A 27842-nucleotide genomic window follows, 5' to 3' on the forward strand; every position below is an offset into this window, starting at 1 on the left:
ACTCTTCCCATAATGATTTCATGGGGACTTAAGCCTGTCTTGCGGTCAGGAACACTTCTGAGTCCCATCAGGACCAGGGGCAGGGCCTTCACCCAGGTCAGCTTAGATGCATCACACAGTTTTGCTAGTCTGTTTTTGATAGTTCCGTTTATTTGTTCCACTATTCCAGAAGCCTCTGGACGGTATGCACAGTGAAGCTTTTGTGAGATTCCAAAGGCCTTACAGAGTTCAGCGATCACCTCATTCTGAAAATGTGAGCCTTGATCTGATTCAATAGTGACTGGAACCCCGAACCTAGGTATCAGTTCCTTCAGTAAACACTTAGCTACTGTCATTGCGTCATTTTGGGGAGTAGGGAAAGCTTCCACCCACTTTGAAAATAAACAGACCATGACAAGGACATATCGCTTCCCTTCACAACGGGGCATGGTGATGAAATCAACCTGTATTCTCACAAAGGGACCCCCGGACCTCCCAATTTTTCCCAGTTCCACCACAGTTTTCTTCCCTGCGTTCATCCTTTGACATGGCAGGCACCTCTGACAGAGGGACTCTGCTACTTTCCTGAACTTTTTACTGTACCAAGTCTGTTGGAACACTAGAATCATGGCGTCCCTACCAATGTGTGATCCTTCATGTATCAATCTCGCCATTGTGCTAAGTAAGTGTCTAGGTAACACAGGCATACCAGTTGGACCTAAGATGACACCATCCACACGTCTTGGTCTACACCCATCTTCCTTCCACTTCTCTCTCTCTTGCCAAGGTGCCGCCTGCTGCCACTCTTTCACTTCATCCCATGTAGGCACTTCTTCAAACACCTGAAGTTGGCAGCTGGTTCCTGGCCCCCCTCGTTTTGGATTTACGATATACCGATCTCTGGCGCACCATTGGGCCACTCGATCAGCAAAATAATTTCCCAGTGATACAGTGTCCATACTCTTCTTATGAGCAACACACTTCACCACTGCCAGTTCCTTCGGTAACTGGATTGCCTCTAAAAGGTCTTGAACGACTTTTCCATTTCGAATTGGGGTACCTGAGGAAGTCAGGAACTCCCTCTGTAGCCACAACTGGCCAAAGTCATGCACAACCCCATAACAGTACTGACTGTCAGTATACACTGTTATGCGTAGCTTTTTCCCAATTTTGCAAGCTTTTATCATAGCAATCAATTCGGCTACTTGTGCAGACTTTATGTCAAATAGATAACCTGCTTCTTCAATTTTGGTTAAGGAGACTACCGCATAGGCAGCACTCAGGCCTCCTTGTTCATGTCTTAGACATGAACCATCCACAAATAATTCCTTGTCATGCACAGGCAATGGAGTTTCTTTAATGTCTGGACGTGGCTTGGTATTGAATTCTGTTAAATCAATGCAATCATGCTCATCATCCACCCCACCTTCCATATCCATTGGGTCGGGGAGTAAAGTGGCAGGGTTCAAAATACTGCACCTAACAATGTTTACATTTGCAGCACCCACAAGAATCCTCTCGTATTTAGTCAGCCGACTAGGGGTGAGATACTGAGTCTTTGTTCTGGTCAGTAAAATTACCACTCCATGTGGGACATACACAGTTACCGGATGTCCCATGACAATGGACTCACTCTGCTCTAAACTTGCGCAGGTAGCAGCTACTGCTTTCAGACAACCTGGTAATCCAGCAGCCACTGGATCCAGGGTGGCAGAGAAATATGCCACAGGCCTTCTCATTGTGCCATGATCTTGTGTCAGGACTGACAACGCACAATTATCACGAGTGTCACAGAATAGGGCAAATTCTTTGGAATAGTCTGGCATTCCCAATGCAGGGGCTGTACACAGACAATCTCGCAGTTTGGTGAAGGCTGTTAAGCTTTCATCATCCCATTCTACAATATCTGGTGTTCCTCTCTTGGTCATTTTTATCAAGGGCCTAGCTAGGACTGCAAATCCTAGAATCCAAACTAGACAATATGTGTCGTCCGGATTGGAGACAGAAAACAAAGGACTGTTCATTGATGAGGTGCATGTTTCAATCACCCCTTGGTATTCAAGTTGATCTAAGATCTCCCTGTCCTGTGTTTTAGCTTGTTGCTTTACTGGATACTGCCTCTGAGTAGTAGGTTGATTTTTGAACTGTATTTTATCGTTAGGAGAGTCCTCATCCCATCCCACATGATTTTTAAATAAAGCTGGAGCCTGTGCCACAGCCCGTTTTCTGGCATAGGTGTATTATCTATGAATAGGAATAGGAATAGGAATATGATTAGAGAAGGCTGGCATAATGATTTCTTCGCCATGTGTGACAAATTCAGGTGGCCAGTCTTTTTCAGCCAGAAGAATATCATAACCCTTAGATAGTTTTTCCCAAAATAGTGCTTTTATTTTCCTAGTTATATCCCCCTCTATTTGGAGTGTTACTTCATATAACTTATGGGGTACACTAACCCTGGTGTCGGCAGTTTCAACCTGAATGCATTCGTTCAGATCCACTGTCTCCAGATGATCTTTCAGGATCCTGCGAGCTATGGTGACCTCTGCTGCACTGTCCAGCATTGTCTGGGCCCACTCCCCGTTCTTGAGTAGTGTTCCCAAGATCCTCAGCATGTCTGATTTTAATACTTGCTACCTTCTTTTTGGAGCATCGAGTTTTCTTATTTTTTGGAACGTGTTGATCGTCTTTGGACTTCACGCATTCTTCTTTGTGTTCTGATCGTCCTCTTCTTTCGGATTTCTGCAAGGAAGTCTGAAAGGTACGAGAGGATTGTGTATCAGTATCTTGATATCTATCAGGTTTACATAAATTATCCCTATTTCTAAGGTTATACTTCTTTTCAGAGTGCTCCTTTTGAGGAGATCTACCTCTGGACTGAGAGTCTTCTCTTTAGGAAGTGACTGTTTTCCCATTTCTTTTTAGGAGTAGTTAGATTGTTTTTGATAAAAACGTTTTCAGGATTTTCTGTTAGTTTGGGTTTTACAGGTTTCCCTCCCAAACTATCTCTTCCTAGTTCTTCATATGATTTTTCAATAATTCTGGCAAGTTCATACGGTTGCTCAGTAATATCGAGTTCTTTTAATTTTTGGCGGATTGCCACCGATGCTGCTTCACCTTTAATGTTAGCTAATACAATAGCTGAGACCTGTTTGAAATCTTTCAGTAATTTCATACCAGGATTCAAAGCTGGTTCTCAACCGTATTCATTTTGAATCTGTCTCAGAACGTCTGGTATTACCACCATAGACGGGACACCATGTGTTTTTGTGTAGATTGAAGCAAAGACTGTACCCCAAGTGTCACAGTCCTCCACATGTGGTGTTATCCCCATTGGTAAACAGATTGTTAGAATCCTGTGTTTCTCATGAGGTGTACTATCGGGAAATACTGCCTCTATTTGAGTAATTTTCTGGGCTAACCAGAATGGAATGTGTTCCCTTTTTGCAGGCAACTTACCGATGACTGACTATATGGTCTGTGGTGTGATTTTGTTTGTGTTCCCCTGATGAGGGGTGTGCTGTGGAATCCTTATAGCAGGTTGGACTGTTAGAGTCCGCATGACATATTGTACCAATTGTCTATGTATTTTAATTATTGTTTTAGCTGAGCTAATAGTTCTACATCTGACATTCTCTCAATGTCAGGATGAGGTATATAGCTGGCTAGTACCGGCCATGACGCTCCTGGTCTACCGAGTGGACCGAGCCTGGTAATGGGATTTTGATGTTGTAGGGCACCTTTAAACCAGAACTGATGCTCTTAGGTAAATTAGTGGAATTTCAATGTCCTCGAAAGGAACGTATTCCGCTGGGTGTTCCTCTATCTTGTAGAAGTGCAACACATGTGTTGTCGGATTTGATTGTGGAAAGATAATGCATGAATAGAATACCTCTGTCTGTCGATATTCATGTGCCTCTATAACAAATATGACTCTACCACCTCTTGCTGATAGGCTATTTTCTATAAGATTTATAGCTATGGTTTTCCTTACGTTTTCCGGGATGATTATAGCATCCGCATCCTCTTCATTAAACCCTATGGTGTCAAGACCTGTTCGTTGAGTTCCAGATCCATCGGCTTCGGTGCTGTCATTATTCGACATTGTTTAATGAAAGTTTGCAAAGCAAGTTTCAAGGAAATAAAGATAAGGTGCACAATATTTTGGAACACTGTATCCTTCAACGTTGAACAAAACCAAAAACTAATTAAATTGGATTTTTCGTCATACTCAGTTATGGCGGATTTTATCCTTTAAACCACTGCAGACGTCTATTGGAGTTTTTACGGGAAAAAGGGGTCTCTGTGAAAAGCACGACTGAGTTACTCTAGTATCTAGCGTTAAATTAGTGCCTTACCAAACGTTGGGCGCCATGTAGTGTAGTTCCTATATTCCCAATAGGCTCTGCGTATTGAAATATTATATCCTATAGATGTGACATAGGACTTATGTCAACTAGGTCTCTATCGAAATATATTAGACTTAATTGTGAGTGCCAGCTAGCTCAGAGGTCACTAGAAACTTTGTTTCCCAAAGATAAAACTGATCATCAGAGTTGTGGAAACAATAGATAGATATTTCACTCAGTAAATCGTATATGCTTCGTTTCACCACAGGCGCAGAGAACATAGAAAGACGGGCGTTTTCAATAAAAGGATTTATTGAACAGTCTTCTTTCTCAAGCATAAGAAATGAACTGCTACAATTGTAAAACTGGTTGTAAAATATAACGCATACAGTAGGAAGAGTAGAATAAAATAATACTGTAAGAGCATTGTATGGTTCCTAAACCATAAATAAATACATACATAAATAACAGAGGCTAAAAGTACTCAACTGGTGCTTCTAAAATACGCCTACCCCGATGTACCTAACCTAATCTTAGTACCAGGGAAGAAGTAAGTGAAGTGTAGAATAAATAGATTATTCTTTTGCCAAGAATCTGTCCAAGATTTCTCTTAGGGTCTAATCAACTCCGTACCTTAATTTGGAATGAAGAAGGTCAGGCTCAGGACTCGATTTCCCAACAACCCGCAAGGGTAGCTTAGAAACACTGGAGCTGGATTTCTCGGGAGGAGAAAGAACAGCGTCTCTCTCAGTGCGTCTGCTGGAGGGTCAGCTTCCTCCGGCACTTGCAGTCGAAGGGCGCATCGGGCAAGTAGAAAGTTGAACTGCTCCAAACCACCGTGTGTTTGCTATGGCAAGTGTGGGCATATTTATACCTTGAAGTTGCTGAGTTTGACTTAAAGGTGGACATAATAACGTCATTAAAGACTCTCAGTTCTTTGAAAACACCATGAGTTCTTGGACAAGTCTGTGTTCGAGCAAGGGGAGGTCCCTAGCCGTTGAAGATGAGTTTTCCATGAAATAGTTGTAGATTTTCAGAACTAGTGGAAGTAGCCCTGCCGTATCTGGACTGCATGGGCTATGTCTAAATATGGTTATGATTCTTATGCCTATATAAGGACATAGTGATTTATACCTATATAAGGGTATGAATAGGGAATTTTACAATAGTGTCCTAAAATTGTTCACAATAATACTTACTCTCTTATGCAATCACTTATACAAGTACACATTCATGTATGTAGACACTCTTGCAATCGCTCTCTCTCATGTATAATCAATTCTACACCCCAACACTCACATATACTGTCTAAAAATATATATTGTTACTCACATATATACAACTGAGACATCAATTTACTAATCAACACCTGTACAGGTAGTCATCTACCCATATAGTCCTTCCGAGATGCACTTTTGAATCTATACAACCAGTGAATCAGCCATTCAGATATGTATGCACAGTCAGACACCTCCAACCACCCACATGGACACTCAGATACCCATACAGATACTCATACAATCAATTATTGACCCATATAGACACTGATGTAGCTACTCACCAACCATGCACCTGCTTACACACCAACTGAGAGACTAATATAGATATTCACACAGTTTAGTCACTAACCCATGCATGCAGTAACATACGTTCAGTGACTTATACAGTCAGTCATGCATCTACTAAATAATCCATTCAGGCACTTGTACATTCACTCGTTCCTCAATAAACCTTGGCATAGATATATATGAAAAATATTTTAACTTTATAGAAACACACATTCACTGGATGATGTCATGAGTGATGTCACTGACCATGTCATGAGTGATGTAGTATGTGAAGTCATCACCAGTGCATTGCGGGCGCGTACGTTCTAGTTAGCTCAACAAACAATAACAGGTGGATTTCTCTGGTTTTATATGAGTCAAATGTCCAAGTAACTATAACGTCTCTGAAACCTATGGTTTTTTCAGTGAAATTCTAGGGTTTTTTAAATGATAATTTCTAACTATAATGTCCCTCAAATCTATGTTATTTCAGTGAGTATATAGGTGATAGAGCGCGCGAGGTCACCCAGCCAATAATTTCGCCGTTTCCGGCTTCGGGCCCATATACTTTCAATTCACACTATTCATTGACAGGGTGACTTCACGGGCTGCTACCAATTTGTGTGAATTTCCCTACTGTTATTACTCAGCGTACCCGACTTACCATCCACCGACACGGGTACCTATGACCTCAACGGATCAGGGAGCTAGCTGTAAAGGGAAAGGCAGCAAAATACCAACCCAAAATAACATTCAATACTGTTGTAAAATGACCACGGACAACTGGAAATTTTAAAAGCTTTATCTAAAGTTCGTTTTCGTTGAGCATTAAGTTTACAAGAATGAGACAATCAATAATCAAAATAATGAAAAGTACATAACTATAGAAAAATAAAGTCAGGGTAATCATGGAAATACTAATATGAGATGCAACAGGAAAACACTATGTATTCAGGGTAAGAGTGCTTTAGACAAATTAAGTAAGGCCGTTCTAGACCATATCAGGAAATGACAAACTGAAATGCAAAAATATGATTTCTAAAAGGTAAGATAACATAGGAACAAGTTAAGAAAATATGCAATTGACTTTACGTTTCAATAGTTGCGGCAAAAAGCATGGAAAAATCAACATGTGCAAAGGTGTCTCTTTATTGAAGCAAAGACAGAAAAATAGAAAGGTGCAAGTTCAAAGAATTTTAGAGCAATATTTACCTAGACTGGTGTGAAAACCAAACCCTGGCCACGGGTCAGTTAAGGACAGGAAACCCTCAAGGAAGGATACCCCTCAAAGGACAGCAGGTGCAGAATGGACACCCAGGACAGGACAGGATACCCTCAGATTAGGAATCAGGACAGGACCCTCAGGACAGGACAGCAAACCCTCAGGACAGGACCACACCCACAGTTTGGAAGCAACGCCTGCGCTCCACCCTCTCTGCAGCTATCGATCAAGACCCCGATTGGATCAGCGAACTCCCAGCAAAGTGCTTCGCCAGCACTTTAAGGTTCAGTAAAACCTTAGTCTATGGTCAATTTCGGACAGAGTGCTCCGCAGCTCTCTGTATCTTCAGTCACCTATTGAGTACGATGGGTCAGTGACAGGTCAGCTAAACCAGACAAGTCGGACAATTTCCCTAGGTGAACCCAGGGTAGATATACAGTTTGGGGACGGTGTACCACCCCCCAATGTTGCAAAGTGTCAGAATCCCTCAATTTGGATTGGTCCTAAGGTAGGATTTGGGTAACACACCAATCATAACACACTATTTGGATGCCTAATTTGCATCTTTGGGTACCGCCTAGCAAGATTGGGGTTCCCATGAGAAACTGCAGGGAAATACAATGACAATTTACATTGTTGCAGAGTAGGGACACATGGCTCCATTTTCCTGGGTTTTCAGGTCAGTTCTCAGGAGCATCTTGCCCATCCCTGCCAGCTGGTCAAGTTCCACCAGTCAAGGTTGTCAGTTCCCCAGATGGAGGAGCATGCGCAGAATGGCCCTCCAAGATGGCATTCAGCTCAGTCAGACCCCCATTCCCCGCGGTACATGAAAAGTAAGCGAGAACAAATTAATACATAGAAATAACATTATGAAAACACATCACAGGGTTTGTACTTTCAACTTATCACTATAAAATATACTTATGCAGTCTAAATGTTAGCTACATGTATACGTACACAAGAGCAGTGGCACGAGCAGTACCACGTTTGCTGGCAAAAGCTATGCATTACGCATGCGCAACTATTTCCCTCCAAACCCGCGAACACATCAGGACACGTGAGTGTGACTGACGCATGCGCAGACACTTACTTCCAAGCAGCGGCCATTTTAAAAGACTCGAGTTAATTATTTTAGTAAAACACATAGGCAAGCGTCGGGAAACCTCGTTTAAACATAGAATAAACGTTAGTAAGACGTACAACTTATTACTGGATTACACACGGGCGAGGTTCATGAATAAAGCACGTCGCGAATGCGAAGCTTTGCTTCATCAATCCCCTCTTTGATGATATTTACTATCATCACAAAATAAATGGAACCAGATGCCAACTTCTCACACCTTATACATCTCTATCTCTTCCAACAATTTGCTCAACTTTTCTTTCTCATCTTTAGTAGGGTGAGAATTCTTCACCCTTTTGTATATCTGATTATTCATTTCCTCTAATTCAAGCTCATCCACACTTCGTTTCACTCCTCTGGCATTCACTTGATGCTTTCCGGTGTGCTTGCGACATTTGCAACAGGCAAATATGAAAAATAGGATAAGACCTATAATTCCAATTGGCATCAGTATCTTAAACAATAAGCTTTTACCTAAGCTAGCAAACCAATGACCTACATTTGAGAGACCATCTACCAGTCTCTTCCAGGCACTGTCAACCTCGAGTGGTTTGAGTTCCCTTTCCAAATTAGTAATGTTTTTCACGTATCTTTTGAGCTGCACACTTTTGTCCGGAATATAAGTGCAACAATGTTGCGCCTTCAACATCCGGCAGACTCCGCCCTCTTTTGCTAATAAGGTATCAAGAGCAAGTCTGTTCTACAAAACCATTGATCTGATCGCAACCATTTCGGTATTGACCAGCAGAAATCCATGAGCTGTGTCAGTAGACAACGCATCCACTATAGTGGACAATTTACAAATTCTGTGAGTGTTCAGAACCACTCCCACTCCAGGTATCAGTGCACTGAAAATACTACCCATTATTTCACCTATGCTTTCTCTTTTACTACGCACTAAGCCATTAGTATTTTCACTGCTTCCAGCAAAACCATTCACATGGTATATTTTCGGGAAGACAATGCCAAAATAGCAACTTCCATACCAGTGATCCGGCAATTTGAAATAAGCCTTGTCCCCACAAATATAATAAATTCCAGGAAACACAGGCTCTGACCCATTTTTGAAACCCCAACCTCCAATTACCTTGTAATTATGTTCGCATTCACTGGAACCAATGAAAATGTTATTATAATAGCTAGTCTTCTCGCGGTGAAGACATAGCTTGCCTTTCTTTTCAAAATCCAGCAACAGAACAGGACCCGCTCCACCAGTTGAGGTGCCTTCCATGTTCTCTGCCCACCTTGGTCTTTTCTGACTTTCGTCATTTGCTTTCTTTTGTATTTTAATTCTCCTTTTCTCTGCCATGTTCAGGAACATCTTTTCCTGCTCACGCAAAGAACAAGTCAAGTTATCTCTGTGTGCGTCACCTATGTCAATATCACCAATAGTCAGAAAGTAGTCTCCCATATATCGTATCACGTCGCTTTTGGTATGTACAGGATTCAAGTTCCCACGTATAGGAAGCTCAGAAAAGATCACGTCATTGTTAGAGTAATAGTACTGTAACGGTCCTCTTTTGTAAAATAAACTAGCAAAAATGCTACAGGAGATTCCGTATGTCAGCGGCAAGTGATGGTATGTCACGCCTTCAGCTACAGAGGTAGGTAGCTTCATGCAGACATAGCAATCTTCAATTTCCATAGTCTCTACATAGTGTATTAACAAGTTTGCGAAAACATTTAAGCGCGTCTTATTTTTAATTCCATGATAATGTAGTTCTCCCTCATCTGATGCTTCTAAGTCTCGATTTGTTTGTCTAAGTGCTCTCTCATGTCTTGCTACACTCTGTGTTGTCAGCTCCTCACTGTCAATATTTACAATTTCAGTAGGGACAATATTAGTATTTTTGCTCACCGCAAAAGGAATGAAAACTGTTAGTCCTATCCAGAGTAATATCAGTATAACTATACTACATACACATACCTTGCAGCATGTTTTGCAACGACTGCAACTAGGTCTATCATTCACGTTTGAATCAGACATTTTGGCTCAGAAGAAGTTTCTCGACCCCTCTTTGTGTCTTTACACCAGTAGCTTACTTTGTGCAAATTCACGGTGGCTCGTCTTCTTCTTCAGCAGAGTACTCAGGGACGGGTTCTCCGTCGCTTTCGTCAGTTAGATCAAGATCTTCAAATTCTTCCAACACAAGTGTCCATTCAGGTGACTTGTACTTTTTGTTTTGTCTCTTTATTCGATCACTCCTTCTTTTGGAAGTGTCTTCGGGTTGTTCTGCTATGCGAGCACTTCTCCTTTCTTCTGCACGTTTTCCTTCTACTGTTTTTATTCTCAGTCTCAATTTCTTTATGTATCCAGGTTCAATGTGCTTTCTTTTCTTAAGTCTTTTAGTTGGTACCAAGACCTCGTTCTCTTCTCTTGCCCTCTTGTTTTCATTAGTTTGTGGCAATTCTGTTTCAGTTTCTTCCTCTTCTATCTGACTATTTCCAGGGCTAGCATCTATTTCTTCTGCCTGGTTACTAATCTGGCCTTGTTCAGGAGAATTTTGTTTTTGCTTTTCAAATGTCTCTGTTTCTGTTTCCTGAACACGTTCTTCTAATCCTATCTGATCCTGTTCAAGCACTTCGATCTCTGGACTTTCTTCTGCTCGAACTATTACGCTATGTCTAGTCTGTCCCTTCCCGACATCAGGAGTCAGTGGAGGAGTATCAATCACTTGTTCTGTATCCTTCACTTGTTCAGTATCGGGCACTTGCTCTGTATCATTCACTTGTTCTGTATCAATCACTTGTTCTGTCCCTGTCTGACCTTCTCCTTCCTCAGTTTTGATGTGAATCTCAAGATTCTGAGGTTCTTCGCCTGTGCCTTGCTTTTCCTCTCTAGTCCACTCTCTACCTTCCCAAAGTCGCTCACTTGTTCGAATGGTGTCTTCAGTGAGATCAGTCAATGGAATCTAGTCCTCTGGCCATATGCTCGGCAGCTCGTCTTCAGCTACTTCTGGCTCAGCTTCTTGGACCCCTTCAGCAGGCTGGGCTCCTGGTAGTTCGTTATCAACTATTCTTAGGCCAACATCTGCTGATTCTGCAGCTCGACTGGTACTGGGCTGTACGTCGTCAGCTACTTCTGGTCTGGCTCCTGCAGAGTCCTCCGCTGGACGCCCTTCTTCTTCAGGCTCCTCGTCTGGTAATACCTTCTGGGTGTGGCTGGCGTGTACCCAGCGTGGAACCCCTGCACACTTTACTGCTGTGGTAGTTACCAGGATCACCTGACGTTTCTCTCCCCACCTTGGCTCCAGGCAGCTCTTCCGAGTATGCTTCTTTATCTTGACCCAATCTCCCGGGACCAGTTTGTGGAGAGGAGTCGTTGGATTGAGGATGGCGTCTTCTCCGATCTGGCGAGAGATAGAACGCACTTGGTCACCCAATCTCTTGCAGTATTCAAGTACCAAATCATCAGTAATACTCAACAGTTTGCTTCCTGGCACCCATGCTTGTCTCATCACTCTTCCCATAATGATTTCATGGGGACTTAAGCCTGTCTTGCGGTCAGGAACACTTCTGAGTCCCATCAGGACCAGGGGCAGGGCCTTCACCCAGGTCAGCTTAGATGCATCACACAGTTTTGCTAGTCTGTTTTTGATAGTTCCGTTTATTTGTTCCACTATTCCAGAAGCCTCTGGACGGTATGCACAGTGAAGCTTTTGTGAGATTCCAAAGGCCTTACAGAGTTCAGCGATCACCTCATTCTGAAAATGTGAGCCTTGATCTGATTCAATAGTGACTGGAACCCCGAACCTAGGTATCAGTTCCTTCAGTAAACACTTAGCTACTGTCATTGCGTCATTTTGGGGAGTAGGGAAAGCTTCCACCCACTTTGAAAATAAACAGACCATGACAAGGACATATCGCTTCCCTTCACAACGGGGCATGGTGATGAAATCAACCTGTATTCTCACAAAGGGACCCCCGGACCTCCCAATTTTTCCCAGTTCCACCACAGTTTTCTTCCCTGCGTTCATCCTTTGACATGGCAGGCACCTCTGACAGAGGGACTCTGCTACTTTCCTGAACTTTTTACTGTACCAAGTCTGTTGGAACACTAGAATCATGGCGTCCCTACCAATGTGTGATCCTTCATGTATCAATCTCGCCATTGTGCTAAGTAAGTGTCTAGGTAACACAGGCATACCAGTTGGACCTAAGATGACACCATCCACACGTCTTGGTCTACACCCATCTTCCTTCCACTTCTCTCTCTCTTGCCAAGGTGCCGCCTGCTGCCACTCTTTCACTTCATCCCATGTAGGCACTTCTTCAAACACCTGAAGTTGGCAGCTGGTTCCTGGCCCCCCTCGTTTTGGATTTACGATATACCGATCTCTGGCGCACCATTGGGCCACTCGATCAGCAAAATCATTTCCCAGTGATACAGTGTCCATACTCTTCTTATGAGCAACACACTTCACCACTGCCAGTTCCTTCGGTAACTGGATTGCCTCTAAAAGGTCTTGAACGACTTTTCCATTTCGAATTGGGGTACCTGAGGAAGTCAGGAACTCCCTCTGTAGCCACAACTGGCCAAAGTCATGCACAACCCCATAACAGTACTGACTGTCAGTATACACTGTTATGCGTAGCTTTTTCCCAATTTTGCAAGCTTTTATCATAGCAATCAATTCGGCTACTTGTGCAGACTTTATGTCAAATAGATAACCTGCTTCTTCAATTTTGGTTAAGGAGACTACCGCATAGGCAGCACTCAGGCCTCCTTGTTCATGTCTTAGACATGAACCATCCACAAATAATTCCTTGTCATGCACAGGCAATGGAGTTTCTTTAATGTCTGGACGTGGCTTGGTATTGAATTCTGTTAAATCAATGCAATCATGCTCATCATCCACCCCACCTTCCATATCCATTGGGTCGGGGAGTAAAGTGGCAGGGTTCAAAATACTGCACCTAACAATGTTTACATTTGCAGCACCCACAAGAATCCTCTCGTATTTAGTCAGCTGACTAGGGGTGAGATACTGAGTCTTTGTTCTGGTCAGTAAAATTACCACTCCATGTGGGACATACACAGTTACCGGATGTCCCATGACAATGGACTCACTCTGCTCTAAACTTGCGCAGGTAGCAGCTACTGCTTTCAGACAACCTGGTAATCCAGCAGCCACTGGATCCAGGGTGGCAGAGAAATATGCCACAGGCCTTCTCATTGTGCCATGATCTTGTGTCAGGACTGACAACGCACAATTATCACGAGTGTCACAGAATAGGGCAAATTCTTTGGAATAGTCTGGCATTCCCAATGCAGGGGCTGTACACAGACAATCTCGCAGTTTGGTGAAGGCTGTTAAGCTTTCATCATCCCATTCTACAATATCTGGTGTTCCTCTCTTGGTCATTTTTATCAAGGGCCTAGCTAGGACTGCAAATCCCAGAATCCACTGTCTGCAGTATCCTATCACACCCAGGAACATTCTGATCTCTTTCTGAGTATGGGGTAACTGCATCTTTTGTATTATTCTCACTCTTTCTGATGTCACTTTCCTGACACCTTTCTCTATCTGGTGCCCCAGATATTTCACTGATTTTGCACAAAACTGTAATTTGTCAGGGGCCACTTTATGTCCCTTTTCACTCAGGTGATTCAGTAGGGCAATGGTGTCAATCACACAATCCCTATGACTTTTAGACGCCACCAAGAGGTCGTCTATGTATTGCACTAGGACAGAGTTCCCAGGTAAGACCAAAGTTTCCAAAAATTTTTTCAAGATCTGATTAAAGATAGAGGGGCTCTCTGTGTACCCTTGGGGGACCCTGTTCCAGACATACACGTGACCGTTGAAGGCAAATGAGAAAAGAAATTTGCTATCTGGATGCAAGGGAATGGAAAAGAATGCATGACACAGGTCTATCACAGTGAACCACTCAGCATCCCAGGGAATCTGATACAGAATCACTGCTGGGTTCGGGACAATAGGGCAGCAGGGGACCACTATCTTGTTGACTTTTCGTAGGTCCTGCACTACTCTGTACTTGCCACTAGGCTTCTTGATGCCCATAATCGGGGAGTTGCATGGGCTACTCATTACTTCCTGTATGATGTTTCCTTCCAGCAATTTCTGTATTTCCAGAGTGACACCTGCTCTCACTTCTGCATTCATTCTGTAGGGTTTAGTATTGGGGTATACTGCATTGTCCTTGATTGCTATCTGTATGGGGTCCACGTTTTTCATTAACCCTACTTCTTTCCCAGTAAAGTCCCATACCTCTGGCTTCACTGCTTCTTGGAGTTCTTGGGGCAAATCCTGCATGGTCATTCGTTTAATTTCTGAGTCAGGTCTGATTAACATTAATTTATAAATGCCGTCTTCGTCTGGGGTCTGAATTTCAACACCCTTTGGTGTGCAAAAGATGGTACAGTTCATTTTGCACAGTAAATCACGTCCCAGTAAGTTCACTGGACTGGTGTCACAAACGACAAATCTATGCATTTCCTTAAAGTTTCCAATTGAGATCTCCATGGGCTTGGTAACAGGAGTACTAATCAATTGATTAGATACACCCACTACTTGGATGGCTTCTCCCGAGAGGGGTAGGTTTGGAACGTCCACTGTTCTCACAGTAGAACGGGTAGCGCCAGTGTCCAACAGAAAAGTGACATCATTTCCGTCAACCTTTCCTTCAATGTATGGTCCGGACTGGTCTACCGGCAAGGAGGCGCCAAGTACGCACTCCTCTTCCTCCCCTCTCAGGCCCCGTCAGTACTGGTCATCACAAAGGAAGGTATCGTTCAACAGATACTGCGAAGTTGCTGCATTTCTGTTCTCATTGCTTTCCCAGACTTCTATCTCATCACCCTCTGTTCCTTTTCCCTTATGTACTTGCTTAGGAGCTCGGGGCACCTGAACCGTTTTTACCTGTGGTTGAATCTTTCTTGGTCTTTCTTTCTGCGTCTGTGGAGTTAAATCAGGTGTTTTGGGGTTATCGTCAGGCAAATAAGGACACTCGTTACGCCAGTGTCCAATTTCTACGCACTGGTGACAGGGGAATTTCTTCATAGCCTCCTCCCTGCTCGTTTTGGGCCGGGGCTTACCTCCTCCCCCACCCCCAGGACTTTGGTTCTGAGTGTTTTTGACCATATTACTCAACTGTTTTTCCTGCTGTTCTGCGAGCTTCACCTGAGCCCACATGACCTTTTCCTTGAGTGCCTTTTTCTTTTCTGCCATCTCGTCCTCGCAGTACTTTGCGTACCGCAGGACCTCATCTATCTTTTTGGAGTGCCAACAAATTTTGTTATCTTTTATCCAATGACAAATTTCAGGCCTTAACCCGTTTACAAACCTGTAAATGAAATGCGTCATATCCTTCATCTCGATGTTATCTATACCACTGTATGTTTTAAACACCTGCAACAGCCTTTCATAATAGGAGTGCACTGTCTCGTCTCTCTCCTGCGTGGTTCTATCTATCCGGGTCCAATCTGTTTCCTTTGCCGGCACCTTATTTTTCAAATGCAGCATTACTTGTTCATATTTTTTCATCACTTCAATCGATGGCTCCCCTGTGCTAGAGTCCCTCGGGTACTCCTCACTAGGCCAGCCTATGGCAATTTTACACTCGGTCCATAGATCTACCGGAACCACAATGTCGAAAAATCCATCCAGGTCTTTCCACAGGCATTTTTGCACCTTTACGAACCTTTCCACTTGCCGGTACCAGTCAACTGGCTTTTCGCGCAATTTCGGGAAATCGTTAGTAAAGGACACAATATCCTGTCTGGACCATGGAACGTGCACATACCTCCCACCTGGTACTTCACGCATGGGGCATAACTGTTCAGGCTTGTCTACTTCTCTCAAAGGGAACTCAGGGGTGGCTTGTCTGGATCGAGCCTCATCTTTCTTTCGTGCCCACCTGCTTTTCCATTTTTCCACGTCTCCCCATTTCTGCAAAACCGCAATCAACTCTTTAATCTGCAACTTTTTCCCTGACACATTCATGTTCTCTATATCCTTGTCTGAGAATTCAGCTCTGTAAGGCTTTTGTAAGGGCTTGGATCTTGAAATATCTACCCCCATACTACCTGCAGTGTCTGTCAGTTTTTCGTGAAGCACTCTGGTACTTCTGGTAAGGCTTTTACACATAAACAGCAACTCTTCTTCAGAGTAGGTATTTAATCTGTCTAATCCCACATTTCCTACCATTAATTCCTCTATTTCTACCCTCAGTTTATAGAGGTCTAAAGGTTTCGTTTGCGGAGTCTGTTTCTCTAATTCACGGCTCCAATTTTCAATTTCTTCCGGAGTCACCAAGGAAACACTCCTAGTACCTGACGTGGATTCTAATTTTATCTCTTTCGTATCAAAAGGATTATGCCTCTTCTGCACTCCCTTCCCGGTCTGTTTGTTTGGGAGGTCCAAAAACACAACTTCGGACTCGCACTCACTGGACTGATCATCTATCAGTAGGGGCTCCTGCCTCGGCGGGGCCATGATAGGGTTCATAACTGGAGGGTTTGGACCTCCTTGATTATTCCCATACAATGGAACCACTGGTCCGATTGTTACCGGAATAGTCAAAGCCTCAGGACTGGTATTAAACTGGGAGATTTTCTGAATTATTTCTGTCCTCTGTCTAGCTAGGGCCTCTTGCTCTCTTTCATCTAGTACTCTTCCTAATGTCCGGTCAGGTATCATCTGTGGGGTCAGGTGAGGGGTAAGTCTCGGGGCAGTAGGATGCGTTTCACTTGGTCCCCCACCATAATTTGGTTTTGGGAACAAAGTTCCTGTGCCAAATGACCTGCGCTCCTCCCCATATGGAGGCTGCAAAAAGGGCATTCCTGAACTTAATGGCTTTTCTTCGTTTTCATAAAGAGGTCCGGGGAAAAAGGCTCTTTCACGGGAATATTTTTCCTCCGAGCTCACGGGCACTCTAGGATATATGTCTTGTACCTCCGCGGGTCCAGGATTCTCAAAATAGGGCAGTACTTGACCACCTCCCCCCCTACTTAGGGATCTGTCCTCCTCCTTAATAGATGGATGCTGGGGATTCCCTCCTGTACTGGAAAGTCGGGTTCCCTCATCATAAGGGGGCGGACTTCTCGTAAAGATGTCATCTAACAATTCATCGTCTGACTCTCCAAGCGCTCCCCAATGCTTACTCTTTTCTGTCTTTTTCTCTCCCGCAGAAGGGGTACCTGCTGGCATCATGGGAAACAGACCCTCAACAATCATGCTCTGTCTCCACTGTTTCATCTTTTTATCCCTGGTCTCTTGTTTCAGCCTTGGGTACCACTTGGTCAGACCTTTGTCCATTCGGGGTTTCTCTCTTTCGAAAGCCTCAATCTCCCATTCCTCTAATGCCTCATACTGCGTTAGTCTCGGTCGGGGATGCAATTCATTCATTCGGGTTCTCAAATTAAATAAAATCCTGCCATTGAAAGTACCGTCTAACGGAAAAGCCAATATTCCGTCATCTTTTGTGTACTTTACCCAATTTTCCAACCACACACAGGTATTGTACCCTCGGTCAAACATCATGAACGAGGCGGGAGTGTTCGGGGGCGGGACAATAACGCCCTCTCTGGATTTAATCGGTTTGTCCGTTTTGAAATAATTCTTTACCCTATTTACAAGGGACATCTTTCTCTTAGTCCCGTACATAATATCGTATCTATTGGCTTTCCACTGATCCCTTTCAAACCCTTGGCTTCTTGGATCGGGTCTAGTCTCTGGACAATACGAGTGCCACATACGATTTCTACGCTTAACTCTGTTTACAATGTCACCTCCAATCAGAACGCGCCTTGCAATTCCGTGCGACCAATGGGTGCACGCGTTCAAAAATCTCGGCCAATGGGTGCGCGGCCCCTTTGTGAGACTGTCCTCACGCTCCGGCGCTTCACCCCTCCTTTACAATTCCAGCCCCGCTACCCGCCCGCTGCTTCTACCAATCCCAGCGCGGCACGGAGTGACATCAGAGGCGCTTCGCGACTGACTCCCTCCCTTCACAAGGTAACGGAAACTTTCTTTCTTTTTAAAGTGCTAGTGCTTGGTTATTTAACAACGAATACACATTCGCCACAGTGCTCAAGTGTCTAGACAGGACAGCGTTGTTTTACTGCAAGTAAACTACTTCCATTTACTTTTCACGCGCTGCGGGCAGATCTCTTCCGCCTACCCTTCACTCTAGCATCGGTGAACCTGTTATTCCCCTAAACTCATCCACTCTTCCGGGATATATCCGAGTCTAAGGTTTCCCAGCGGACCCCTCTGCTTTCACCCAAGCTCCGAGGAACCTGCTACTCTTCTGATGTGACCCTTACTAGGTTACGCCACTATGGGAATTTTGCCAATGAACCTCGTTACTGACATCTATTCACACACGTATTCAGAAAAACCCTAGTTAGTGCTTCCCGGTTATCCTAACCTGCACCTAACTTTTCCTTAAGCCTGTGACCTCAAGACAATGGATTCTATTTACCACTTGCCTTTTCAATTCCCCGGGGAGTTCGGACAACAATGAACTAGACGGTTTACAAACGCATGGATTAATACATATAACAATATAAGAACAAGAATAACAATGATAAAACAATTCATGAATTTCAAAAGCAACACCTTTCAAGAGAGTGATCGGTTCCCTCGGAATGGCCGCTTCTGTAGCAGCATTGATATACTAGCAGCTACCGACTTAACTAGTCTGACTAATCCTGCCTAACCTTTAACTAGTCCCTAACCATCCTCTGCTAGCCAGAAAAACTGATAGAGCGCGCGAGGTCACCCAGCCAATAATTTCGCCGTTTCCGGCTTCGGGCCCATATACTTTCAATTCACACTATTCATTGACAGGGTGACTTCACGGGCTGCTACCAATTTGTGTGAATTTCCCTACTGTTATTACTCAGCGTACCCGACTTACCATCCACCGACACGGGTACCTATGACCTCAACGGATCAGGGAGCTAGCTGTAAAGGGAAAGGCAGCAAAATACCAACCCAAAATAACATTCAATACTGTTGTAAAATGACCACGGACAACTGGAAGTTTTAAAAGCTTTATCTAAAGTTCTTTTTTGTTGAGCATTAAGTTTACAAGAATGAGACAATCAATAATCAAAATAATGAAAAGTACATAAGTATAGAAAAATAAAGTCAGGGTAATCATGGAAATACTAATATGAGATGCAACAGGAAAACACTATGTATTCAGGGTAAGAGTGCTTTAGACAAATTAAGTAAGGCCGTTCTAGACCATATCAGGAAATGACAAACTGAAATGCAAAAATATTATTTCTAAAAGGTAAGATAACATAGGAACAAGTTAAGAAAATATGCAATTGACTTTACGTTTCAATAGTTGCGGCAAAAAGCATGGAAAAATCAACATGTGCAAAGGTGTCTCTTTATTGAAGCAAAGACAGAAAAATAGAAAGGTGCAAGTTCAAAGAATTTTAGAGCAATATTTACCTAGACTGGTGTGAAAACCAAACCCTGGCCACGGGTCAGTTAAGGACAGGAAACCCTCAAGGAAGGATACCCCTCAAAGGACAGCAGGTGCAGAATGGACACCCAGGACAGGACAGGATACCCTCAGATTAGGAATCAGGACAGGACCCTCAGGACAGGACAGCAAACCCTCAGGACAGGACCACACCCGCAGTTTGGAAGCAACGCCTGCGCTCCACCCTCTCTGCAGCTATCGATCAAGACCCCGATTGGATCAGCGAACTCCCAGCAAAGTGGTTCGCCAGCACTTTAAGGTTCAGTAAAACCTTAGTCTATGGTCAATTTCGGACAGAGTGCTCCGCAGCTCTCTGTATCTTCAGTCACCTATTGAGTACGATGGGTCAGTGACAGGTCAGCTAAACCAGACAAGTCGGACAATTTCCCTAGGTGAACCCAGGGTAGATATACAGTTTGGGGACGGTGTACCACCCCCCAATGTTGCAAAGTGTCAGAATCCCTCAATTTGGATTGGTCCTAAGGTAGGATTTGGGTAACACACCAATCATAACACACTATTTGGATGCCTAATTTGCATCTTTGGGTACCGCCTAGCAAGATTGGGGTTCCCATGAGAAACTGCAGGGAAATACAATGACAATTTACATTGTTGCAGAGTAGGGACACATGGCTCCATTTTCCTGGGTTTTCAGGTCAGTTCTCAGGAGCATCTTGCCCATCCCTGCCAGCTGGCCAAGTTCCACCAGTCAAGGTTGTCAGTTCCCCAGATGGAGGAGCATGCGCAGAAAGGCCCTCCAAGATGGCATTCAGCTCAGTCAGACCCCCATTCCCCGCGGTACATGAAAAGTAAGCGAGAACAAATTAATACATAGAAATAACATTATGAAAACACATCACAGGGTTTGTACTTTCAACTTATCACTATAAAATATACTTATGCAGTCTAAATGTTAGCTACATGTATACGTACACAAGAGCAGTGGCACGAGCAGTACCACGTTTGCTGGCAAAAGCTATGCATTACGCATGCGCAACTATTTCCCTCCAAACCCGCGAACACATCAGGACACGTGAGTGTGACTGACGCATGCGCAGACACTTACTTCCAAGCAGCGGCCATTTTAAAAGACTCGAGTTAATTATTTTAGTAAAACACATAGGCAAGCGTCGGGAAACCTCGTTTAAACATAGAATAAACGTTAGTAAGACGTACAACTTATTACTGGATTACACACGGGCGAGGTTCATGAATAAAGCACGTCGCAAATGCGAAGCTTTGCTTCATCATAGGAAACTGTTTACACAGCTACAGCCCAAACTGCAAAACAGAATTACACCAAATTTGACATAAAGGTAGTTCTTGGTCCGGAGTGCACTCTTTTTGTGAAATGGCTTGAATCCGTTCAGTAGTTCCTGAGAAATTTAAATATTTCTCAGATATACAAATATGGCCGTGGAGGATCCATAAACCCTCCCAGACTCGAGCCTGCAATCTGATTGGTTGCCAACACTTCCAGGTTTGAAGTGTTGGCAGCCAATCAGACTGACGGCTCAAGACATCTTGTGTTGAACCGAGTCACAAGAAAAAGGTTCAAGAATAGGGGTAAGGGTAGTACCACATTGACCCCCTAGGCCTGCTCAGGTGGTCCCACAGGGATCCCCAGGGCTATTCCTTTTTTTGGCGGGATCTCAGGATCCTGTTGAAAATATTTTAAAAAACAAAGCGTAGGCTCCCGTGCTTTGTTTTGTTTAAGCCCCTGAGTCGGCCAGGTCCCGGGGCAAATAAAAAAAATCAGGATCCCCAAACGACCCCTGCCCAGTTTCTGTGATCAAACTTGTTCCTGAGCTCAGCAGCACGGCATTGACTCCAGGCTTGAATCGGGGCGTTTCCCTAAGAAATGGAAAAGGATGTCCATTCTCCTACTACTCAAAAAAACATAACCTCGACCATAAGGACCCTAACAACTACCGGACAATCTCTTGCCTCCCCCTGCCAGCAAAAATGATCAAAAAAGCGATGAATATTCAACTCAGTACGCATCTCCGAGTAAGGAACTCGCTAGATTCCACTCAATATGTGTTCAGGGCAGAGCACAGTACAGAATCAGCCTTGATAAAATCCACGGTGTAAGTAAAGGGAGCCCTGGACCAAGGAGGTAATGCTGCACTTACCAAGCTGGACCTCTCCGCGGCCTTCGATACGGTCCATCACGATGTTCTGATGGACCGTTTATCAGACTTTGGGGTAGAAGGCAAGGCCTGAAACTTCCTAAATTCCTTCCTTAGGGAAAGGATTCAAAACGTGGACCTTGATAAAGCTCGCTCACAACCTTTTTCCCTGCCACATGGAGTACCACAAGGGTCCTCCCTCAGTGCCACACTTTTTAATGTCTGTGACACCCTTGGCTGCACTAATCACATCTTTTAGATTCCAGCTGACGTCCTACGCAGAAGAAACACAAATCGTGATGTCACTATGACCTGGACAAATGGCTGGGAAAGGGTAAAAGGTCCATGACTGCATGAAAGTAGTAAGGCTGTGGATGACCATGAACTGTTTGAAGCTTGATTCAAGCAAAATCGAGGTCCTAATTTTTGGCAGCAATGCCAATTTGTTGACACCAGATTGGTGGCCGGAAGAACTAGGGATGCTCACGGAGCTAACTAGGAAAGAAAAAACCTATGAGTCTTAATTGTCACCAAACTGACATTTGAAGATCAGGTGAATGTGGTTACCTCTACAAGTTTCCATCTTCTTAGAATGATAAGGAAAATGATGTCCTTCTTGCAGGCAGACAGCCACAAAGTAGTGATAACCTGCTTGTTTTTCTTGCCTGTGGACTACTGCAATAGTCTATACCTTAACATCCAGAAGAAACATCTAAACAAGCTTCAACTTGTGCAAAACGCAGCAGCAAGACTTCTAATTGGAACACCAACATATGTTTCAATCAAAAAAGGAATCAAACAGCTACATTGGGTCCCTGTCAAACAGTGGATTCAATTCAAATCCTTATGCAGAGTTTGCAAGGCCCTCCATGGAGGAGATGCAGAACACCTAAAACTGTGTTTTAAATGGTATGCTCCAAGGAGAGCACTCTGATTGGCTGGAGCAAGATATGTGGTAGTACCCACATTCAAAAAAGCTAATTGGAGGGAGAGGTTTCACTACATGTGCCACCAGGGCCTCGAATGAGCTTCCTGTCCACCCCAGGAACACCACAGAGCTGTTGACATTCAGGAAGGGGCTTAAAACCTGGCTTTTTACCTCTTAGATTAACACATACCTTTAGAAATACAATTAACATGTGGGGACTTGTAAGGGCCCCCTTAGCCCTGTACACCACCACCTCCTAAAAATGAATGTGAGGGGCTACGCGACACTCCTGAAGCACGGGGACCACCACCTCTCTGGGGCAAAATTTAGAAAGATGCGTGGAGGGGCTCCAGCCCCCCATACAGCCCCGGAGACCACCACCTCCCTGGGGCAAAACACTGTTGAGGGGTCCCGCATGGCACCCCTCATGGAGTCATAAATGGCCCAGTGTACCGCCACCCCACAGGGCCAGGTCCAGCAGTGTCCCGGGATGCCCACCTCCAAGATATTGCAGTTTGCTAAGGCTTGGCAGGAGCACTACTCCCTCCAAGCCATAGCAAACTCTGCTTCACTTCATGGAAGCGAGAGCAGGACAAATGTTCTCCCCTCCATGAAGGGGAGCAGAATTGCGTTTGGGCAAAGGAAGCTTCATGTTAGCAGCTCCCTCTGCCCAAAAGCAGTGCTCCCACAGGAGGCAGGAGCCGGCAGGGACCACGGGGCCTTGAGGCTCTCCCGTGGTCCCCAAGGATGTGGTTATGCCTCGGGGGATGGGGTCCCCGGGGCCGAAAATGTCCTGGATAGGGGGGCCACGCAGGCCCCTACCCATTTTTATTCATTAAAAAAAGAAAGAATGTGGTCATGACCCGGGGGTGGGGTCACCAGTGCTAAATCAGCCTTGGGAGGGGGGCCACTCAACACCCTCCAAAAATAAAAAAATAAAAAAGAGGGAAGGCCCTGGGGGATTGGATACCCGGTGCCAAAACTCACTCTGGGAAGGGGGCCCTGCAGTCCTCTTCCTTAAAAAATGTATTTAAAAAAGCTGGATGCCAAAATTGGCCGAGGGGCTGCATATATATATGTATGTCTATATATACATGCATGTGCATATATTTATATATATCAACACTTTCCGTGATCCTCTTTCAACTGAGAAAGCTGCACCACAATCAGGAATTCACTGCATTGAGACGAGGAACTCAGTAAATAGGTAAATCTTCTTTATTAAATTAAATTCATGAAGTGCACCCAACCAAGATCAGGAAGTCTACGTATTTCAGCTTACCGCTTCAACTGAACTACCTGTATTCCGTAAATACTGTGGTTTAAAAAAAGTCCCTCTTCTATTGCACCGTCCCCAGACCTTGCATGCTAGAATGCTAATTTCAGTATAAATCAGACCACCATTGCTACCCTAGTACCTGCATAGCATTGTCCCTAGTAATACATCATGCAAAGAATTGCATTATCCATTGTATAATTGCCACATTTTTCCATGTATCATAATATTTCAGTCCATGACAATATTTCACGACGTCTATTGCATACAATATTGGTACATATAATATTCCATACGATCCAACAGTGTCCTATATTACCTATATTGGTATGCAAATAGTTGTCTGAGTATATCTGATTTACCTGAAGACAAACCTGTAATTGCAAAAGCAAAGCAATATAAATCTCATGTGGACATTCTGATTCAATGGATTCAGCATGACGTAACAGTAACCTGCGCCAAGCACCATAATTACAATAGTGATCTCAATTCCTGATGTACCCCAAGCACTCTGAAGACAGAAGCTAAGTGCATCTGAATGTTTAACAAAATTATCAAATGTTCATCAATGTGGAACTACAGGCTAGCCCTTAAAAAAGATAGTGTGGTCTAAATTCATCCAAAATCAACGTGGCCAGTTCTAAAATGCTCTCTGCAAAAACGAAGGTGCGATAAGCAGCCACTTCATTTTATGTATGTACGGTCACTTTCAATTGATCATATTGAGCCTGTCTAACTAAAGTGCATGTATCATATGCTCTTGTAAATAATATTCTGGGCATAATATTATAATAAAGTGACTATGTGCAGGTGTACAAATATGCCAATGACATTTCTAGGATATGGAATTTCAAAGTGATGCATCAACATATATTTGATGCCTTCCATACATTTCATAGAGTCATACAACTAGCCATTGGTCACTAGTACTACTCAGATCCTGTATAATCAAAAAAGTGACAGTACTAAAGTGCTTAATACAAATATGATGCAAACTTCCTTTTTGTTTTGTATTCAGTCACTTTCAGTTGATCCTTATAGGCCCTCTTTTTAAGGTGCATGTGTTGTCTAGTATTAGAGTAAATATTTTAGGCTTGTTAAAGGAAGTCCTTAGGGGCCAACTACCCCTCCTGCTACCTCCAGTAAGTCACACACAGCCGAATTGCTGAGAGGTTGTCAGAGGCCACGTCCCTTTTTTCCACCACTCTTCAAAAATGCCTCCTGGTGCACTACTATTCGGGGAATAAAGTCCAGAGGGTCGCTGGGGGGATACAACTGCAGTGTAAATCATCAAACCCAGGCCAAGCACAGGGGCTGGTGAGTCTGACCAAGCCAACTGAAGAGCTGTGAAGGTGGTCGGAACAGGAATAGAGCAGTGGGCGACCATCAGACTAGCCGCAGATATCTTTGAAAGGTGAAACTTTGTTGTTCAATGGAGGCAAAGACTAAGGCTGTTTTTCCAAATGTCATTAAGGATGATTCAGAGGCCAGCACATCTCAAGGCCTTAGAGATGGCTCACATGAACAGGTTCAAGATTCACAGTTGAGGGAGCTAGAGAGAGATCCACCTTCAATGTCAGCCACTCCCAGGAATGGCTACAATGCTCCCGTGTTCCTGAAACCACCACCATCATTCGATACCATCAAAATGAAAAATATTGTTGATAAATGGACTGCCTGGATAGAGACCTTTGATGATTTCATAGATGCAATTGAAGAGACTGATGGTATAAAAGAAGTCATAAAGAGAATGCCATGAACCGATGAAGAAGTCACATATCGTCAAATTAAAGAAGTGTTGAATCTCAAATGTAATCCAATGCCAAATGTTGATCGCGAAAGATACATCTTCAACTAGGTACACCAGAAAGCTGGAGAGGCTCAACACCCTGATCAGACATTGTAAGTTCAATTAGTTTAATGATGAAGAAGCTATGCATCAGAGAGTTATTGATGAATGCTTGTCAGATTCATTCAGGCAATGAATACAGAGAGAAACTCCTAGCCTGAAGTGAATGTTAATAGTTGCCAGAGCTGAAACTGTGGCATTAGACAAGCTGCCAACATGGTGGTCGCAGGTGCCCAGAATTAATCAGTCATGAGCGTGAAAAGTAAGCTGATACCAAAGACTGAAGGACACAAGGTGATGTCCACCCATAAAAAGAAGTTGTGTTTTAGATGTGTATTTCCGTTTCCAGACAAAGGTAAAGGCCTCACTCTCTGACAGATTTCTAAACACTGTGGGGAGGAGAACCATTGTGTGACAGGTTGAAAAGTCAAAACAAATGAAGAACATCACGGCGTGAAAACAAAATGGCCACCAAAAATGTTCCAGAAGCAAAGTTTGATGCACACCCACAAGTGCATGCAGCAACATCAGTCAAGACAAATCAACTCCGAACAAAGTCGATTAATGTCTAAATCATCATTAAACAGTTCCTCTTATCAATGCCAAATGAGAGTGAAGGAAATGATTGTGCCATGTCAATGTTTATCTCAGAAAAACGTGTGCATATTAGGCTGCTGCTTGGCAATCAAAGAAAGAGCGACATGCCAAAGCACCAGAGTCATTCAAACATTGCCCTAAAATTGCACTGAGAGTAAATGGTTGTTCGATGCCTTTCATTATTGAAAGTGGTGCGTTAATACACATTATGTCTGATTAGAAACACTATGAATTATCTCCATTACAGCACCTTAGGCCTTAGGAAACCAAAGTCTATACATAGGCTGCATCAACGCACTTAGAAAGTGAAGGTTTTTTAATATTTTATTTATTTCATTTGTATAGCGCAACAGCTACCCAACAAAGGGTTTCCTGACGCTAAAGATCCAGTGATAGGTTTCGGGGCAAGGCATATCAGATGTTGAACAGCCATGTTTTTAAGGCTTTCCTGAATTTCATATAACTCGTCTCATTGCATAGTGCGTATGGCAAAGCGTTCCAAAGTGAGGGTCCAAGAAACGAGAAGGATTTACCGCCCATGCGCGACAGTTTTATTTTGGGGATCACAAAGTGATTGGCTGTTGCTGATCGAAGGGTCCGGGAGGGATGATAGGGACGTACTAGATTTTGCAAGTACTTTGGGGCATTCTTAGTGGAGATCTTATGCATAAAGCAAAGAGATTTAAATTTGATCCGATTCTCTATTCTCAACCAATGCAACTTTCGGATATATTTGGACGTTGATGTGTTAATGGGGATTTTCCACAACAGTCTAGCTGCTGCATTTTGCACCGTCTGCAATCTGCAGATCGTGGCCTTTTATGCCCCTAAGTATAAAACGTTGCCATAATCAAGCCTAGATGTTATTAAGGCGTTGATGACTGTTTTCTTAGTGTGTTCCGGCAGCATCCAGCATATCTTTTTAAGCCATTTTAGTATTGTGAAGCAGGTGGCCGAAGTCTTCACAACTTGCTGGTGCATATTCAAGGAATCATCAACAATGACACCCAAATTACGAGCCTGCGTGGCCGGAACCGGAAGAGTGCCCATTTCAGATGGCCAATATTGGGGTCCCCAAAGCTCTTTATTTTTCCCTAGGACAATTAACTCGGTCTTATCACCGTTCAGTTTAAGAAAGTGTCCTTGCATCCACTCTGCAATCTTACTCAGTCCTAATTTTAAGGAGGAAGGATTGTCACGTTCCGCAGAGGAAAGAGAGAAGAGAAGCTGAGAATCATCAGCATAGGAAAACATTTGCAATCCAGTCTCTTCTACTACTTTAGCAAGTGGGCTCATGTATATGTTGAAGAGCAGCGGGCTCAGAATGGAGCCCTGCGGTACTCCGTGTTTGAAAGACAGAGGGGCAGATTT

The sequence above is a fragment of the Lissotriton helveticus genome, chromosome 1_1 (assembly GCF_964261635.1).
Source record: "Lissotriton helveticus chromosome 1_1, aLisHel1.1, whole genome shotgun sequence".
Lineage (NCBI taxonomy): Eukaryota > Metazoa > Chordata > Amphibia > Caudata > Salamandridae > Lissotriton > Lissotriton helveticus.